The 20,621-nt window shown below is 42.5% G+C and overlaps 1 pseudogene; it reads right to left on the bottom strand.

Annotated features, from left to right (window-relative positions):
• The window catches only part of LOC139754819 (uncharacterized), a 539,145-nt pseudogene that overhangs the window by 80,291 nt on the left and 438,233 nt on the right, over positions 1–20,621 (bottom strand).

Raw genomic sequence — 20,621 nt, forward strand, 5'->3', positions numbered from 1 at the left:
AGAAGATATTTTGGAAGAAAGTAAATAATGTGCAAAACACAAGAGATAAAATAGGAACATCGATAGAGGAGACAAAAGTGGAAGTGATAACATATAGTGATGAAGTCAGGAAGAGATGGAGTGAGTATTTGAAAGGACTGTTGAATGTGGCAGACATACGGTATTTGTGTAAGGTTGGAATTCGAAGTGATAGAGTCGTCACGAAAAGTTGTTTGGTGAAGAGAGGAGTGATGAAAGCCTTGAGCAAGAACATATGTGGCGAGGTAGCTGAAGCGTATGGTATAGAAGCTGAATTTATTTGGAAATGGGGTGATTGTGCTGGTGACTGGTTGGTAAGGATTCTTTAATGTATGTATGCTTCATGGTTAGGTGCCTAAGGATTGGCGGAATGCAAGTATAGTGCAATTGCATAAAGGCAAAGAGGGAATGAGGTAAAGGTAGGTGCTCAAACCACTGAGGTAAAAGTTTGTTGAGTTAACTTGGAAAGTTGTATGGGAATTGATGAAAAGGGTGAAGGCATGTAAAGAGCAGCAGATTTAAGAGGAGCAGTTTGGTTTCGAAAGTGTTAGAGGATGCGTGGATCAGGTGTTTCATTTGAGGAACATATGTGAGAAATACTTGAAGAAACAGATGGATTTGTTAGTGGCATTTATGGATCTGGAGAAAGGATATGATGGGGGTGAAAGAGATGCCTTATAGAAGGTCTTAAGAATATAAGGTGATAGAAGCAGGGGTAAAGGTCGGTGTTCAAACTACTGCGGTAAAAGTTTGTTGAGTATACTAAGTAAGTTGTATGGGAATTGATTGAGATGGTGAAGGTGTATACAGAGCATCAGACTGAGGAGGAGTAATGTGGTTTCAGAAGTGGTAGAGGATGTGTGGATTGGGTGTTTGCTTTGCTGAATATTTGTGAAAAATACTAAATGAAACAGATTGATTTGTATGTCACATCTATGGATCTGGAGAAAGCATATGATGGGGTTGACAAACATGCCTTGTGGAACATCTCAAGAATATACGGTGTCGGAGGAAAGCTGACAGAAGCAGTGAGAAGATTTCATCAAAGGTGTAAGGTTTATGTACGCGGAGAAAGGAAGGAGAGTGATTGCTTCCCAGTGAAGGTCGGTCTGAGGCAGGGGTGTTCAATGTCACCATGGTTGTTCAATTTGTTTATGGGTGAGGTGGTGAGAGAGGTAAAAAAGAGTTTTGGGGAAAGTGGCGAGTTTGTAGTCTGTGCGGATGAGAGGGCCTGGGAAGTGAGTCAAATGTCGTTCGCTGAAGATACAAGTCAGCAGTAGAATCGGGTCAGAAACTGCATAAATTGGTGACTGAGTTTGGAAAAACATGTGAAGGAGAAAGTTGAGAGCAAATGTGAACAACAGCAAGGTTATTAGGTTTAGCAGGTTGGAGGGACAGGTTAGTTGTGGCGTCATAAACTGAAAATGAAATGTGTTAAATATATGGGAGTTGACATGGCAGCTAACGAGATCATGGAAGCGGAAGTGAGTCACAGGGTGGGGGAGGGGGCGAAGGTTCTGTGAGCGCTCAAGAATATGTACAAAAAGAGAACGCTATCTGGGAAAGCAAAATTGGGTATGTTTGAAGTAATAGTAGTCTCATTAACATAATACGGATGCAAGGCATGAGCTAGGTAAGATTGTGCAAAGGAAGGTGGATGTGTTGAAAATGAAATATTTGAGGACAATATGTCGTTTGAGGTGGTTTAATCGGGGAAGTAATGAAAGGCTTCGAGAGATGTGTGGTAATAAAAAGAGTGTGGTTGAGAGAGCTGAAGAGGGAGTACTAAAATGGTTTGGACATATAGAGACATATTTCATGTGTGGCGAGGTGGCGTCGGAAATGGATGAAGGCAGCAAGTATGAATATGTACATGTGCACATATGTATATGTTTGTGTATGTATAAGTATGTTTACGTTGTAATGTATAGGTATGTATATGTGCGTGTGTGGGCGTCTATGTATATACATGTGTATGTGGGTGGGTTTTCTGATGAATTTGTAGGAAATACTTATATTTAGCACTTATGGACCTGAAGCAAACATACGACAAGGTTAACAAAGATGCCTTGCCGCAGGCGACACGAACATATGATCTGGGAGGAAAGCTACTTTATGCGGAAAGGAGTTTTCACTGGGTGAGTAAGACGTTTTGTGGAAGTAGGTAGGGAAAGAACGAGTGTTTTTAAGAGAAGGTGAGTCTACATCAAGCGTGTACGATTTCACCATGGTGTTTTATATGTTTATGGATGGTGTGGTAAGGGAAGTAATGAGGTCTTGGAGAGAGTGGTAGCTCAATCGTATGCTGGGAAGGGACTTAGGAGGTAAGTCAGCTACTGTTTACAGATGACGCGATTCTGGCTGGGAGAGTATTGAATGAGGACAATGAGAGTTGATGACAAAAGATAACGTAATGAGGTGTAGTAGGGGAATGTGACAGGATTGTTTGAGTGTGCTTTTGAATGGGGAGGTCACCGAAGAAATGGAGTAAACATGGAAACAAACGGAACCTTAGGAAGGGGCGAAAGTGAATCAATGGGTGGGAGAGGTGGGTAAGGCCAAGGATACAATGAGGAGCCTGGGTATATGTTACATGGATGTGGACTTTGAGCCAAAAATGCACAAGAAAGGAAGAAGGTACATGTATTGGAAATCATATGTCCAGGGACGATATGTGATGTAATGCGAGTTACTCGCGTATGGAATGACAATGTTAGATGGAAATGTGGTAATAAGCGTAGTCTAATTGAGAAAGTGTCCTAGTGGATATAGTGGATGCGCGAAGGACTTAGGGGATATACGTGTCAGAAGTGGAGGAAGCAAAGGGGAGTGGTTAACCTAGAAGGAAAGAGAAGGTTGACAGGAGGGAAACTTTGAGGTATCGGGGCCTGAACTAAATATTTAGGAAGGCGAGAGGCGTGCATGTGACAGGATGAATAGGATCAATGTGGTGTATGGAGAGCGATGTGTTGACAATGGTCTGAACCAGGGCTCATGAAGAACAAGTTAAACCCTGAAATAGTCTGTGCAGCTTGGCTGTGGATGGTAGGCTCTGGATTCAGTACATTACACATGCAAGGGAAGCCTTTGTTCGTCTGTTCCTGTTGCTACCCCGCCATGATATCACATAACCGATGGGGATCCCGCAACGCTCAAGAATGTTGAATGTGAGTCTTCGTGCGGTAAGTGTCGGTCAGCCGAAGAGGAAAGAGTCCAGTTTCTTCACCGTGAAAGTTTCACCTTGGGCATGAAGGGTCTTGCAATATGTTGAAAACGCGTTTGTAATTTTGCAACTGTGAGTGGTGTTCAGAACACAAACAGGAAAGGTTAAGTCGTACTTTTCTGGGGAGTGCAGCTTCAGGTGGGTGTATGTATGGTCGGGTGGTGTATGAAACCGGGTTAAGAAAGGGTAGTTTAGTGCTAGTCGGTATGTATATATCTTTTCACAGTTCTGTTACTTGTGGAAGAAGTAATATGTAATTAAAGGTATGCAAAGTGCAAGGTAGTAGTTACTTTTTTTTATTTCTAACTGGAATGTTGGTTCGTTATAGTCATAGAATGGTATGGATAAGAGGGACATAGTGTTGCTGTAAAAGAAGAAGTGCCAAGGAAACTAAAGTGACATTGCACTGGAAGGAACCTTGTTTCAATGAGCGGGTGTTGTATGTTTGTGGGTGTTCTTCAGTGGGTGGTTGTTGTAAGAGCTTTGCTCTGTGTGGTTTGTAGATTTGTTATACTCACTTTCACAGGGTGAGTGTCGTACCAAGTGAAGTGTAGTTTAAGGAGTAGCGCATAAGTTGTTTGTGGAGAATACGGAGTGATCTGAAGACATCTGGTATGATTATGGTCTTTGTGCAGATGCTTGTGGTGGAAGAAATGAATCTCACGTGTATCTGTGTGTCATATGTGGTACCTACAATCGCTATAATTTTGTTGAGTGTCAGTTGTCCGCCATTCGGGGTACAGGAGGGTAAAGGTTGGATTCATCTTTGTCATGGGGCTATGAGACAGACAGAAGAATGCCATGGTGATGCAGAGATTCCTTTCTGGGGGAACCAGAGCTCCAGTTGCCTGGTGCAGTGCTGCATGTTTACTGTTGCTTAGGTAGTGTCAGGCTGGTGTGATGTGATTGTGAAGTCATGTGCATATGAGAGGAATTTCACAGTGCATTCTGCGGGAGGCGACAGAGGATTGTGTAGGAAGAGGCAATATATATATATATATATATATATATATATATATATATATATATATATATATATATATATATATATATATATATAAGAATCAAGGCATGTGAAGCGTCTGGGGTAAACCATGGAAAGCTGTGTAGGTATGTATATTTGCGTGTGTGGACGTGTGTATGTACATGTGTATGGGGGGGGGGGGGGTGGGCCATTTCTTTCGTCTGTTTCCTTGCGCTACCTCGCAAACGCGGGAGACAGCGACAAAGTATAAAAAAAAAAAAAAAAAAAAAATATATATATATATATATATATATATATATATATATTTTTTTTTTTTTTTTTTTTTTTTTTTGCTTTGTCGCTGTCTCCCGCGTTTGCGAGGTAGCGCAAGGACTCAGACGAAAGAAATGGCCCAACCCACCCCCATACACATGCCCTGATTCAATCCACCGACAGCACGTCTACCCCGGTATACCACATCGCTCCAATTCACTCTATTCCCTGCCCTCCTCTCATCCTCCTGCATGCTCAGGCCCCGATCACACAAAATCTCCTTCACTCCATCTTTCCACCTCCAATTTGGTCTCCCTCTTCTCCTCGTTCCCTCCACCTCCGACACATATATCCTCTTGGTAAATCTTTCCTCACTCATTCTCTCCATGTGACCAAACATTTTCAAAACACCCTCTTCTGCTCTCTCAACCACGCTCTTTTTATTTCCACACATCTCTCTTACCCTTACGTTACTTACTCGATCAAACCACCTCACACCACACATTGTCCTCAAACATCTCATTTCCAGCACATCCATCCTCCTGCGCACAACTCTATCCATAGCCCACGCCTCGCAACCATACAACATTGTTGGAACCACTATTCCTTCAAACATACCCATTTTTGCTTTCCGAGATAATGTTCTCGACTTCCACACATTCTTCAAGGCTCCCAGAATTTTCGCCCCCTCCCCCACCCTATGATCCACTTCCGCTTCCAGGGTTCCATCCGCTGCCAGATCCACTCCCAGATATCTAAAACACTTCACTTCCTCCAGTTTTTCTCCATGTATGACTCATGGTGAGGTGCCTGAGGATTGGCGGAATGCGTGCATAGTGCCATTGTACAAAGGCAAAGGGGATAAGAGTGAGTGCTCAAATTACAGAGGTATAAGTTTGTTGAGTATTCCTGGTAAATTATATGGGAGGGTATTGATTGAGAGGGTGAAGGCATGTACAGAGCATCAGATTGGGGAAGAGCAGTGTGGTTTCAGAAGTGGTAGAGGATGTGTGGATCAGGTGTTTGCTTTGAAGAATGTATGTGAGAAATACTTAGAAAAGCAAATGGATTTGTATGTAGCATTTATGGATCTGGAGAAGGCATATGATAGAGTTGATAGAGATTCTCTGTGGAAGGTATTAAGAATATATGGTGTGGGAGGAAAGTTGTTAGAAGCAGTGAAAAGTTTTAATCGAGGATGTAAGGCATGTGTACGTGTAGGAAGAGAGGAAAGTGATTGGTTCTCAGTGAATGTAGGTTTGCGGCAGGGGTGTGTGATGTCTCCATGGTTGTTTAATTTGTTTATGGATGGGGTTGTTAGGGAGGTAAATGCAAGAGTTTTGGAAAGAGGGGCAAGTATGAAGTCTGTTGGGGATGAGACAGCTTGGGAAGTGAGTCAGTTGTTGTTCGCTGATGATACAGCGCTGGTGGCTGATTCATGTGAGAAACTGCAGAAGCTGGTGACTGAGTTTGGTAAAGTGTGTGGAAGAAGAAAGTTAAGAGTAAATGTGAATAAGAGCAAGGTTATTAGGTACAGTAGGGTTGAGGGTCAAGTCAATTGGGAGGTGAGTTTGAATGGAGAAAAACTGGAGGAAGTGAAGTGTTTTAGATATCTGGGAGTGGATCTGGCAGCGGATGGAACCATGGAAGTGGAAGTGGATCATAGGGTGGGGGAGGGGGCGAAAATTCTGGGGGCCTTGAAGAATGTGTGGAAGTCGAGAACATTATCTCGGAAAGCAAAAATGGGTATGTTTGAAGGAATAGTGGTTCCAACAATGTTGTATGGTTGCGAGGCGTGGGCTATGGATAGAGTTGTGCGCAGGAGGATGGATGTGCTGGAAATGAGATGTTTGAGGACAATGTGTGGTGTGAGGTGGTTTGATCGAGTGAGTAACGTAAGGGTAAGAGAGATGTGTGGAAATAAAAAGAGCGTGGTTGAGAGAGCAGAAGAGGGTGTTTTGAAGTGGTTTGGGCACATGGAGAGGATGAGTGAGGAAAGATTGACCAAGAGGATATATGTGTCGGAGGTGGAAGGAACAAGGAGAAGAGGGAGACCAAATTGGAGGTGGAAAGATGGAGTGAAAAAGATTTTGTGTGATCGGGGCCTGAACATGCAGGAGGGTGAAAGGAGGGCAAGGAATATATATATATATATATATATATATATATATATATATATATATATATATATATATATATATATATATATATATATATATATATATCCCTGGGGACAGGGGAGAAAGAATACTTCCTACGTTTTCCTCGAGTGTTGTAGAGGGCGACTAAAGGAGGCGGGAGCGGGGGCTCGACGGCTCAGATTGGTGTGTTTAAATGTGTGTGGATGTAACCGCAAGATGAAAAAAAGGAGAGATAGGTAGTATGTTTGAAGAAAGGAACCTGGATGTTTGGGCTCTGAGTGAAACGAAGCTCATGGGTAAAGGGGAAGGTAGTGAAGTAAAGTTAGGGATTGGTGAGAAGACAAGAGCAAAGGAAGGAGTAGCAGTACTGAAGCAGTTGTGGGAGTATGTGATAGAGTGTAAGAAAGTAAACTCTAGATTGATATGAGAAAACTGAAAGTTGATGGAGAGAACGGGTGATTATTGGTGCCTATGCACCTGGTCATAAGAAGAATGATTATGAGAAGCAAGTGTTTTGGGAGCAGCTGAGTGAGTGTGTTAGCAGCTTTGATGCACGAAACCGGGTTATAATGATGGGTCATTTGAAAGCGAAGGTGAGTAATGTGGCAGTTGAGGGTATAATTGGTGTACATGGGGTGTTCAGTGTTGTAAATGGAAATGGTGAAGAACTTGTAGATTTGTGTGCTGAAAAAGGACTGGTGATTGGGAATAACTGGTTTAAAAAGAGAGACATACATAAGTATACGCGTGTAAGTAGGAGAGATGGCCATACAGAGCATTACTGGATTACATGTTAATTGATAGGCGTGTGAAATAGAGACTTGGATGTTAATGTGCAGGTGAAGGTGAAGATTTGTTGAGGTCTTCAGAAGAGAGAATGTTGGGGTGAAGAGACTGGTGAGAGGAAGTGAGCTTGGAAAGGAGACGTGTGCGCGGAAGTACCAGGAGAGAATGAGTGCAGAAGAGCAAATGACGTATGGGGAGTGGGGGAGGAATGGGATGTATTTAGGGAAACAGTGATGGCTTGCGCAAAAGATGCTTGTGGCATGAGAAACGTGGGAGGTGGGCAAATTAGAAAGGGTAGTGAGTGGTGGGATGAAGAAATAAGATTGTTAGTGAAGGAGAAGAGAGAGAGGCGTTTGGACGATTTTTGCAGGGAAATGGTGGAAATGAATGGGAGATGAATAAAAGAAAGCGGCAGGAGGTCAAGAGAAAGGTGCAAGAGGTGAAAAAGAGGACAAATGAGAGTTGGGGTGAGAGAGTATCATTAAATTTTAGGGAGAATAAAAAGATGTTTTGGAAAGGGGTAAATACAGTGCGTAAGACAAGAGAACAAATGGGAACATAGGTGTAAGGGGCTAATGGGGATGTAATAACAAGTAGCGGTAAAGTGAAAAGGAGATTCAGTGAGTATTTTGAAGGTTTGTTGAATGTGTTTGATGATAGAGTGGCAGATATAAGGTGTTTTGGTCGAGGTGGTATGCGAAGTGAGAGAGTCAAGGAGAATGGTTTGGTGAACAGAAAAGAGGTAGTGAAAGCGTTGCGGGAGATGAAAGCCGGCAAGACGGCGGGTTTGGCTGATATTGCAGTGGAATTCATTAAAAAAGGGGGTGACTGTGTTGTTGATTGGTTGGTAAGGATATTCAATGTATGTATGATTTATGGTGAAGTGCCTGAGGATTGGCGGAATGCATACATATTGCCACTGTACAAAGGCAAGGGGGATAAAGGTGAGTGTTCAAATTACAGAGGTATACGTTTGTTGAGTATTCCTGGGAAATTATATGGGAGGGTATTGACTGAGAAGGTAGAGGCATGTACAGAGCATCAGATTGGGGAAGAGCAATGTGGTTTCAGAAGTGGTAGAGGATGGGTGGACTAGGTGTTTGCTTTGAAGAATGAGAAATACTTAGAAAAAGAGATGGATTTGTATGAAGCATTAATGGATCTGGAGAAGGCATAGAAAGAGTTGATAGAGAAGCTTTGTGGAAAGTATCAAGAGTATATGGTGTGGGAGGTAAGTTGTTAGAAGCAGTGAAAAGTTTTTACCAAGGATGTAAGGCATGTGTACGAAAAGGAAGAGAGGAAAGTGAGTGGTTCCCAGTGAATGTCGGTTTGCGGCAGGGGTGCGTGATGTCTCCATGCATGTATAGTGCCAATATATAGAGATAATGGGGATGAATGTAAGTGTTCAAACTACAGATATAAAGGTCTGCTGATTGTACCTAGCAAACTGTATGGAGGAGCAGTGATTGAGAAGGTGAACCCATGTACAGAGCACTAGATTAGGAAGAAATAATATTGTTTCAGAACTGACTAAAGATATGTGGATCAGGTGTTAGCTTTAAGGAGTGTGTGTGAGTTATACCTAAAGAAACAGGAGGATTCGTACGTAACAATTATGGATATGGAGAAAGCATATAATAGGATTGCTAGAAATACCTTGTGGATGGTGTTAAGAATGTGTAATGCGAGAAGAAAGCTTTTAGAAGTAATGACAAGTTCTTACCAACAAGGAGTAAGGCATATATACGTGTACAGAGAGAGAGAGAAGAGAAGAGAAGAGAAGAGAAGAGAAGAGAAGAGAGAGAGAGAGAGAGAGAGAGAGAGAGAGAGAGAGAGAGAGAGAGAGAGAGAGAGAGAGAGAGAGAGAGAGAATTCACAGTGAAGGTCGGTCTGCAGCACGGAGTGTGTGATGTGCCATGACTATTAAATTTGTTTATAGATGGCGTACTGAGGGAGATAAATGCGAGAGTCTTGGAGAGAGGGGCGAGTATGTAGTTTGTATGGGATGAGGGGGCTTGGGAAGCGAGTCAGTTGTTATTTGCTAATGATACAGCATTGCTACAAATTCGAGTGAGAAACTACAAAAGTTGGTGAATGAGTTTGAAAAAAATCGTTAGAGAAAGTTGAGAGTTAATGTGAATAGAAGCAAAGTTATTAGGCTTAGCAGGGTCGATGGACAGGTTACGTGGGGTGTAAGTTTTAATAGAGAAAAATTGGAGGAAGTGAAGCGCTTTAGATGGACATGGCAGCAAATGAAACCATGGAAGCGGAAGTGAGTCATAGGGCGGCTGAGGGGAAGGTTATGGGAGCCTTAAAGAGGAAATGTTGCCTGGGTAGGCAAAAATGGGACTGTTTGAAGGCATAGTATTCCCAACAGTATATTTGGATGCGAGGCATGGTTTGTGCAGAGGCTGTGCGGAGGAGGGTGGATATGCTGGAAATGAAATGCTTGAGGACAATATGTGGTGTGAGGTGCTCTGATCGAGTAAGCAATGAAAGGATAAGAGAGATGTGTGGTGATTAAAAGTAAGTGTGGATGAGAGAGCTGAATAGGGGGCGTTGAAATGGTCTGGAGATATGGAGAAAATGTGTAGAGGATATATGTGTCAAAAGTGGAGGGGAAAAGAAGAGGTAGACCAAATTGGAAATAGAAGGATGGAGTGGAATAAAGTTGGAGTGATCTGGGATTGAACATTCAGGACAGTGAAAGGGGCACACGAGATAAAGTAAATTGGAACGAAGTGGTATACAAAGATCGACGTGCTGTCAATGGACTGAACCAGGACAAGTGAAGCGGCCAGGGTAAACCATGGAAAGGTCTGGGAGGAGTGATCGTGGATAGGGGGTTTTGCTTTATACATGACAGGTAGAGAATGTATGTGAACAGATGCAGCTTTTCTTCGTCAGTTGCAGGCTCTACTTAAGTAACGCAAGAAACGGCTATCACGAATATGTCTATCTATCTATATATGTGTGTGTGTGTGTGTGTGTGTGTGTGTGTGTGTGTGTGTGTGTGTGTGTGTCTGACAAAGTTTATTAGGATTACTATGAGCACAATATTTGTTTTATCATTTCTCATATCCTTAAAGCTCTACCTCTCCTTTAATGTTCCAATAATGTATTTCTTTAATAAGAAAAAAAAAAAGTTCCTTGGCTTCAAAAATACGAAACCCCCGCTTCAGAGTACTCTGCGATGCTTTAGTTGTACTGTAGCTCTTAGGCCCCTTGAGGAATATGTCTTAGATTACCTGGCATTTCTGTATTTAGATGAGCTGCATTAAGGGATGGGCGAGTCGTCTTTCGTGCAGTGTGTTAATCCAGTGGTGGTAACCTAAACTACGGGGTGTTTTAACGCTGTGTCGACGCCGCCATCAACGTCATCGTAAGTTGACTTCAGTTATCCTACGTGACGCTCGCGCTAACACTCGCGCTAACATTCATTATTACGTCTATGGACGAGACAGGAACGTCACAGGGAAGGTTCGATTCATTCATGGCTGGGCAAAGGCTTTTTCATGCCAGGTTGAGCATTCGTACTAGATGGGTGGGGGTTTCTTATGCCTGGGGTTGTAAAGACTTATGTTTGAATGAGTCAGTTCTTAATGCCTGGGTGAGTCAGGTTTTCCATCCGTGAGTGATTCAGGATTTTCATGAGTGGGCAAATATGTGTTATATATATATATATATATATATATATATATATATATATATATATATATATATATATATATATATATATATATATTATTTATATTGTATCTATTATACTTTCTCGCTCTCTCCCGCGTTAGTGAGGTAGCGCAAGGAAACATACGAAAGAATGGCCTAACCCACCCTCATACACATGTATATACTTCCACTTCCACACACGCACGTATAAATACCTATACATTTCAACGTATACACGCACACACACATTATAAATATATATATATATATATATATATATATATATATATATATATATATATATATATATATATATATATATATATATTTTTTGCTTTGTCGCTGTCTCCCGCGTTTGCGAGGTAGCGCAAGGAAACAGACGAAAGAAATGGTCCAACCCACCCCCATACACATGTATATACATACGTCCACACACGCAAATATACATACCTACACAGCTTTCCATGGTTTACCCCAGACGCTTCACATGCCCTGATTCAATCCACTGACAGCACGTCAACCCCGGTATACCACATCGATCCAATTCACTCTATTCCTTGCCCTCCTTTCACCCTCCTGCATGTTCAGGCCCCGATCACACAAAATCTTTTTCACTCCATCTTTCCACCTCCAATTTGGTCTCCCACTTCTCCTCGTTCCCTCCACCTCCGACACATATATCCTCTGGTCAATCTTTCCTCACTCATTCTCTCCATGTGCCCAAACCATTTCAAAACACCCTCTTCTGCTCTCTCAACCACGCTCTTTTTATTTCCACACATCTCTCTTACCCTTACGTTACTTACTCGATCAAACCACCTCACACCACACATTGTCCTCAAACATCTCATTTCCAGCACATCCATCCTCCTGCGCACAACTCTATCCATAGCCCACGCCTCGCAACCATACAACATTGTTGGAACCACTATTCCTTCAAACATACCCATTTTTGCTTTCCGAGATAATGTTCTCGACTTCCACACATTTTTCAAGGCTCCAAGGAATTTCGCCCCCTCCCCCACCCTATGATCCACTTCCGCTTCCATGGTTCCATCCGCTGCCAGATCCACTCCCAGATATCTAAAACACTTTACTTCCTCCAGTTTTTCTCCATTCAAACTTACCTCCCAATTGACTTGACCCTCAACCCTACTGTACCTAATAACCTTTCTCTTATTCACATTTACTCTTAACTTTCTTCTTTCACACACTTTACCAAACTCAGTCACCAGCTTCTGCAGTTTATCACATGAATCAGCTACCAGCGCTGTATCATCAGCGAACAACAACTGACTCACTTCCCAAGCTCTCTCATCCACAACAGACTTCATACTTGCCCCTCTTTCCAAAACTCTTGCATTTACCTCCCTAACAACCCCATCCATAAACAAATTAAACAACCATGGAGACATCACACACCCCTGCCGCAAACCTACATTCACTGAGAACCAATCATCTTCCTCTCTTCCTACAACTACACATGCCTTACATCCTCGATAAAAACTTTTCATTGTTTCTAACAACTTGCCTCCCACACCACATATTCTTAATACCTTCCACAGAGCATCTCTATCAACTCTATCATATGCCTTCTCCAGATCCATAAATGCTACATACAAATCCATTTGCTTTTCTAAGTATTTCTCACATACATTCTTCAAAGCAAACACCTGATTCACACATCTACCACTTCTGAAACCACACTGCTCTTCCCCAATCTGATGCTCTGTGCATGCCTTCACCCTCTCAATCAATACCCTCCCATATATATATATATATATATATATATATATATATATATATATATATATATATATATATATATATGTACAGACATATACATATAAACACATGTACATCATTCATAGTTGCTGCCTTTATTCATTCCCGTCGCCACACCGCCACACATGAAATGACATCACCCTGCCCCCGCATAAGCGCGAGGTAGGGCTAGGAAAAGACAACAAAGGCCCCATTCGTTCACACTCAGTCTCTAGCTGTCATGTACAATGCACCGAAACCACAGCTCCTTTTCACATCCAGGCCCAACAAAACTTTCCATGGTTTACACCAGACGCTTCACATGCCCTGGTTCAATCCATTGACAGCACGTCGACCCCGGTATACCATACCGTTCTAATTCACTCTATTCTCTGCATGCCTTTCACCCTCCTGCATGTTCAGGCCCCGATCCCTCAAAATCTTTTTCACTCCACCTTTCCACCTCCAATTTGGTCTCCCATTTCTCCTCGTTCCCACCACCTCTGACACATATATCCTCTTTGTCAATCTTTCCTCATCCATTCTCTCCATATGACCAAACCATTTCAACACACCCTCTTCTGTTCTCTCAACTACACTCTTTTTATCACCACACATCTCTCTTACCCTTTCATTACTTACTCGATCAAACCACCTCACACCATATATTGTCCTCAAACATCTCATTTCGAACACATCCACCCTCCTCCGCACAACTCTATCTATAGCCCACGCCTCGCAACCATATAACATCGTTGGAACTACTATTCCTTCAAACATACCCATTTATGCTTTCCGAGATAATGTTCTCGCCTTCCACACATTTTTCAACGCTTCCAGAAGTTTCGCCCCCTCCCCCACCCTGTGACTCACTTCCGCTTCCATGGTTCCATCCGCTGCCAAATCCACTCCCAGATATCTAAAACACTTCACCTCCTCCAGTTTTTCTCCATTCAAACTTACCTCCCAATTGACTTATCCCTCAACCCTACTGTATCTAATAACCTTGCTCTTATCCACATTTACTCTCAACTTTCTTCTTTTACACACTTTACCAAACTCAGTCACCAGCTTCTGCAGTTTCTCACCCGAATCAGTCACCAGTGCTGTATCATCAGCGAACAACAACTGACTCACTTCCCAAGCCCTCTCATTCACAAATGACTGCATACTTGCCCCTCTCCCCAAAACTCTTGCATTCACCTCCCTAACAACCCCATCCATAAACAAATTAAACAACCATGGAGACATCACGCACACCTGTCGCAACCCAACATTCACTGAGAACCAATCACTTTCCTCTGTTCCTACTCGTACACATGCCTTACATCCTCAGTAAAAATTTTACACTGCTTTTAGCAACTTTCCTCCCACACCATATATTCTTAATACCTTCCACAGAGCATCTCTATCAACTTTACCATATGCCTTCTCCAGATCCATAAATGCAACATACAAATCCATTTCCATTTGTAAGTATTTCTCACATACATTCTTCAAAGCAAACACCTGATCCACACATCCTCTACCACTTCTGAAACCACACTGCTCTTCCCCAATCTGATGCTCTGTACATGCCTTCACCCTCTAAATCAATACCCTCCCATATAATTTACCAGGAATACTCAACAAACTTATACCTCTGTAATTTGAGCACTCACCTTTATCCCCTTTGCCTTTGTACAATGGCACTATGCAAGCATTCCGCCAATCCTCAAGCACCTCACCATGAGTCATACATACATTAAATAACCTTACCAACCAGTCAACAACAGAGTCACCCCCTTTCTTAATAAATTCCCCTGCAATACTATCCAATCCCCCTGCCTTGCCGGCTTTCATCTGCAAAGCTTTTACTACCTCTTCTCTGTTTACCAAATCATTCTCCCTAACCCTCTCACTTCGCACACCACCTCGACCAAAACACCCTCTATCTGCCACTCTATCATCTAACACATTCAACAAACCTTCAAAATATTCACTCCATCTCCTTCTCACATCACCACTAGTATTATTACCTTCCCATCAGCCCCCTTCACCGATGTTCCCCTTTGTTCTCTTCTTAAGTACTTTATTTACCTCCTTCCAAAACATCTTTTATTCTCCCCCAAATTGAATGATTCTCACGCCAACTCTCATTTGCCCTCTTTTTCACCTCTTGCATCTTTCTCTTGACCTCCTGCCTCTCTTTTATGAAACTCCGAGTCATCTGCATAAATTCCCTGCAAAACTCGTCCAAATGCCTCTCTCTTCGCTTTCACTAATAATCTTACTTCATCCCAAAACTCACTACCCTTTCTAATCTGCCCACCTCCCACGCTTCTCATGCCACAAGCACCTTTTGCGCAAGCCATCACTGCTTCCCTAAATACATCCCATTCCTCCCCCACTCCCCTTACGTCCTTTGCTCTCACTCAGTCTCTTCTGGTACTTCCTCAAACAAGTCTCCTTCCCAAGCTCACTTAATCTCACCACTCTCTTCACCCAACATTCTCTCTTCTTTTCTGATAACCTCTACAAATCTTCACCCTCGCCATTTGGTAAACAATCACTTGTTTACCAAAGTGCGTCCTAGCTACGTCTCTTCGTTGTATATCAACTGACTTATATTTCTTTCTTGTATCTCTCCTGATGATGTAATTATTACACGAAAGTGCACTTGGGGACTTATCGTGTCTCATTTTCCCCATGGACTCATAGGAATATACTTGATTACGCGCTAAATTGTGATACTTTCCAATATATATATATATATATATATATATATATATATATATATATATATATATATATATATATATATATATATATATATATTTCTATTCTTATTATACCTTGTCGCTGTCTCCCGCGCTAGCGAGGTAGCGCAAGGAAACAGACGAAAGAATTGCCCAACCCACCCACATACATATGTATATACATACATGTCCACACTCGCACATATACATAAATATACATTTCAACGTATACACATATATACATACATAGACATATACATATATACACATGTATACAATTCATACTTGCTGCCTTTATTCATTAACGTCGCTACCCCGCCACACATGAAATGACAACCCCTCCCCCCCGTATGCGCGCGAGGTAGCACTAGGAAAAGACATCAGAGGCCACATTCGTTTACACTCATGTATAATGCATCGAAACAACAGCTCCCTTTCCACATCCAGACCCCACAAAACTTTCTACGGTTTACCCCAGACTCTTCACATGCCCTGGTTCAATCCATTGACAGCACGTCGACCCCAGTATACCACATCGTTCCAATTCACTCTATTCCTTGCACGCATTTCACCCTCCTGCATGTTCAGGCCCCGATCACTCAAAATCTTTTTCACTCCATCTTTCCACCTCCAATTTGGTCTCCCACGTCTCCTCGTTCCCTCCACCTCTGACACATATATCCTCTTGGTCAATCTTTCCTCACTCATTCTCTCCATGTGACCAAACCATTTCAAAACACCCTCTTCTGCTCTCTCAACCACACTCTTTTTATTTCCACACATCTCTCTTACCCTTACATTACTTACTCGATCAAACCACCTCACACCACATTGTCCTCAAACATCTCATTTCCAGCACATCCATCCTCCTGCGCACAACTCTATCCATAGCCCACGCCTCGCAGCCATACAACATTGTTGGAACCACTATTCCTTCAAACATACCTATTTTTGCTTTCCGAGATAATGTTCTCGACTTCCAAACATTCTTCAAGGCTCCCAGAATTTTCGCCCCTTCCCCCACCCTATGATTCACTTCCGCTTCCATGGTTCCATCCGCTGCAAGATCCACTCCCAGATATCTAAAACACTTTACTTCCTCCAGTTTTTCTCCATTCAAACTTACCTCCCAATTAACTTGACCCTCAACCCTACTATACCTAATAACCTTGCTCTTATTCATATTTACTCTTAACTTTCATATTTACTCTTAACTTTACCAAACTCAGTCACCAGCTTCTGCAGTTTCTCACATGAATCAGCCACCAGCGCTGTATCATCAGCGAACAACAACTGACTCACTTCCCAAGCTCTCTCATCCACAACAGATTGCATACTTGCCCGTCTTTCCAAAACTCCTGCATTCACCTCCCTAACAACCCCATCCATAAACAAATTAAACAACCATGGAGACATCACACATCCCTGTCGCAAACCTACATTCATTGGGAACCAATCACTTTCCTCTCTTCCTACAAGTACACATGCCTTACATCCTCGATAAAAACTTTTCACTGCTTCTAACAACTTGTCTCCCACACCATATATTCTTAATACCTTCCACAGAGCATCTCTATCAACTCTATCATATGCCTTCTCCAGATCCATAAATGCTACATACAAATCCATTTGCTTTTCTAAGTATTTCTCACATACATTCTTCAAAGCAAACACCTCATCCACATATCCTCTACCACTTCTGAAACCACACTGCTCTTCCCCAATCTGATGCTCTGTACATGCCTTCACCCTCTCAATCAATACCCTCCCATATAATTTACCTGGAATACTCAACAAACTTATACCTCTGTAATTTGAGCACTCACTCTTATCCTCTTTGCCTTTGTACAATGGCACTATGCAAGCATTCCGCCAATCCTCAGGCACCTCACCATGAATCATACATATATTAAATAACCTTACCAACCAGTCAACAATACAGTCACCCCCTTTTTTAATAAATTCCACTGTAATACCATCCAAACCTGCTGCCTTGCCGGCTTTCATCTTCCGCAACGCTTTTACTACCTCTTCTTTGTTTACCAAATCATTTTCCCTAACCCTCTCACTTTGCACACCACCTCGACCAAAACACCCTATATCTGCCACTCTATCATCAAACGCATTCAACAAACCTTCAAAATACTCACTCCATCTCCTTCTCACATCACCACTACTTGTTATCACCTCCCCATTAGCCCCCTTCACTGAAGTTCCCATTTGCTCCCTTGTCTTACGCAGGGGAGGTGGGTTGATTAGAAAGGGTAGTGAGTGGTGGGATGAAGAAGTAAGATTATTAGTGAAAGAGAAGAGAGAGGCATTTGGACGATTTTTGCAGGGAAAAAATGTAAATGAGTGGGAGATGTATAAAAGAACGAGGCAGGAGGTCAAGAGAAAGGTGCAAGAGGTGAGAAAGAGAGCAAATGAGAGTTGGGGTGAGAGAGTATCAGTAAATTTTAGGGAGAATAAAAGTATGTTTTGGGAGAAGGTAAACAGCAAATTATGTTCTACTTAAAAGAATAATCAAATACTCTTACTATACACACACAGACATACGTCTCCATACAATACGTATCACAGAAATCATATGCTTATGTTCACATCATATCGACACGTATGGGTGTTGGACATGTGGATAAGTACCCTGAAGTACCCCGGGCCTGAAGAACCTCCCTAAAGGCGCCGAATGAGGCGCAGGCGGAGGCGTGGTCGCGACCTACTACAAGCTAATACCTTACCTCACTTAACTTAATTTGCTGAAACTTATCATTATAGTATATATATATATATATATATATATATATATATATATATATATATATGAGGGTGGTACTCACAATTCTCTGAGGGGGTGGGGACGTGCGTTGGCCTTGCGCCCTCGCAAGGTCACCTGGTTAAAACTGATCCACCTGCAGGAACAGAACGAGCGTTAGTTCCCCTGAGATGATACAGACACAGTGGAGGGGACTGGCGCTAACACTCTAACACTTCATACAGAGTGGCTGTACGTCAACTTCTGGGGTATTGGAGCATTTCAAGAATACAAGGAAAAATGACAGACAAGTAAACCAAAGGAAGCAAAAGGACTTAGGAATGACGAGAGAACACAGCTCATAAACAGAAAATGATATGGTTGTTTTCATCATAAATTCCCATAATTTCTTCAGTTCTTTAACACTAAGGTAAGATGGCACAGCATCACCACCACACACAGACTTGAATACATTGATGCCAAGCTTAACCTGACAAAAGAAAAGAGTGATCGACGTGTGTACAAAATCTGTGCTCAAAAAGTGGAGCTTTTGAGCAGAGTCCCACTTAGGGAGGAGGTTTCCATTCATGACTTGCGAGAAGGATCAGGAAGGAGAGGCTGTGGGATCTTTCAGTGAGGTCCTGAGTAATGGCCAGCGAGTGGCTGGTAAGGACGCTGTTCACTCCAACGGTCATGTATCTGGCTAACGGAGAGAACTCCTCCCTCTGTATGATGAACTGGTCGATATATTGTGGATGGAAAATAACTTCCTGACCCACATGCAGCTCCATACACAATGAGGCTCCATGGAAAGTTATAATTGACACTAATTGGGAGCAGGAACTGCAGGTAAAGAATGGCCAGTCAACACAATGGGAAGTGTAGTAGATAGACTTCAATCCTCATTGTGGGGAATCATGACACTAGTCTTCTTCTCCTTAAAGATTCTCCTTTTTTTAAGAGGCCCCATCGCTCTCCTCCACCATGTTATCATTATCCTCATCTAGGCTTCAAAAGTCTCTACTTTTTCCTTGTAAACGTTTCCTCACATGAGGGTCGCATGTCATTATAGAAGATCATTACTCGGGAGTGTATTCCCAGGAATGGACCTGCCAGGAGCTCTGCTCATGGTGAACTTCTCAATATTTACCACAATAACAGGCATCAGACACTATAAGTCAGATCCAAAATCAAAATATTCTGAAAAGAAATGGTAACATATGAAGAACTTTGCCTTTCATTTAATAGTAATAAAACTACAAATCTATTATGAATGTTGGAGAACACAAAATGAATGACATCACAGGGAAGAATCATGATGGCAAAGCATTACAAAGAGAAGCAACCATAGAAAAAGCCAGAATCGATGGTGATCGATCGCCTACTTCCTTGCTGTTCACTCACAGAGACTTGAGGTCGGGCACCAGGGTCAGCACCAGGTCAAGCTGCTTGAAGGTGTTGTTGGTCAGATCGAGCAGCTTCAGCTTTCTCAGCGATCGAAGCCCCTCCAACGAGCTGGGGTCCTCAGTAGATAGTCTGTTGTTACTCAGGAACCTGAGAAGGAATACAAGTGCATGCACACATCAGGAACCTGTGGACGAGTGCAGTAAGGTACATCAGGAACCTGTGAACGAATGCAGGAAGGTACATCAGGAACCAGTGGAGCAGTGAAAAGAGGGTACAATAGAAATCTCTGTTAGTGACAGTGGGGTACGCCAGAAACGACTGGTACAGTACAGCAGGGTACATCAGTCACCTGTGGAAGAGTACATCGGGGTTCATTAAATACCTTTGGGATATGAGAGCGAATGCATCCTTTCAAAACGGCGTAACTGGTGCTATTTCAATGTCGCAGGAAACGGCCGTCAAGTATGAAAAAAGAACTCTCTCATACTCGTTCCCCGTTTGCCATGTGAACTAGGTAGCGTTTAAAACAATTTACTGAGCCTAGAGGAAAAAAGATTCTCATTAGGCTCTTTCCCCTGTTTCCTTTTTTTTTTTTTGGAAAGATGTACAGGCGGGGAGGATTTCCAGCCCCTGCTCCCGCCCTCTTGGTCGCCTTACTATCCCTCTTGTTACTCGTCCTCTAGACCTTCCTTGCCGATATAACCCTCCTCCTTCTACCTTTCCTTATCCTAATATCCTTCCTGTTTCTCCTGCCACTCCTCCTGATTATCCTTTCCCTTTCCGTCTCCGAAAAAAAAATAATTACTTTTCCGTCTACCATTTCACTAAGGTATAATAGTCAACCTGTAGCCAACCACGCTGTGCCCTGGTTTCAAAAGCATTGTGA

Source organism: Panulirus ornatus, chromosome 1 (assembly GCF_036320965.1).
Source record: "Panulirus ornatus isolate Po-2019 chromosome 1, ASM3632096v1, whole genome shotgun sequence".
NCBI classification, from domain to species: domain Eukaryota; kingdom Metazoa; phylum Arthropoda; class Malacostraca; order Decapoda; family Palinuridae; genus Panulirus; species Panulirus ornatus.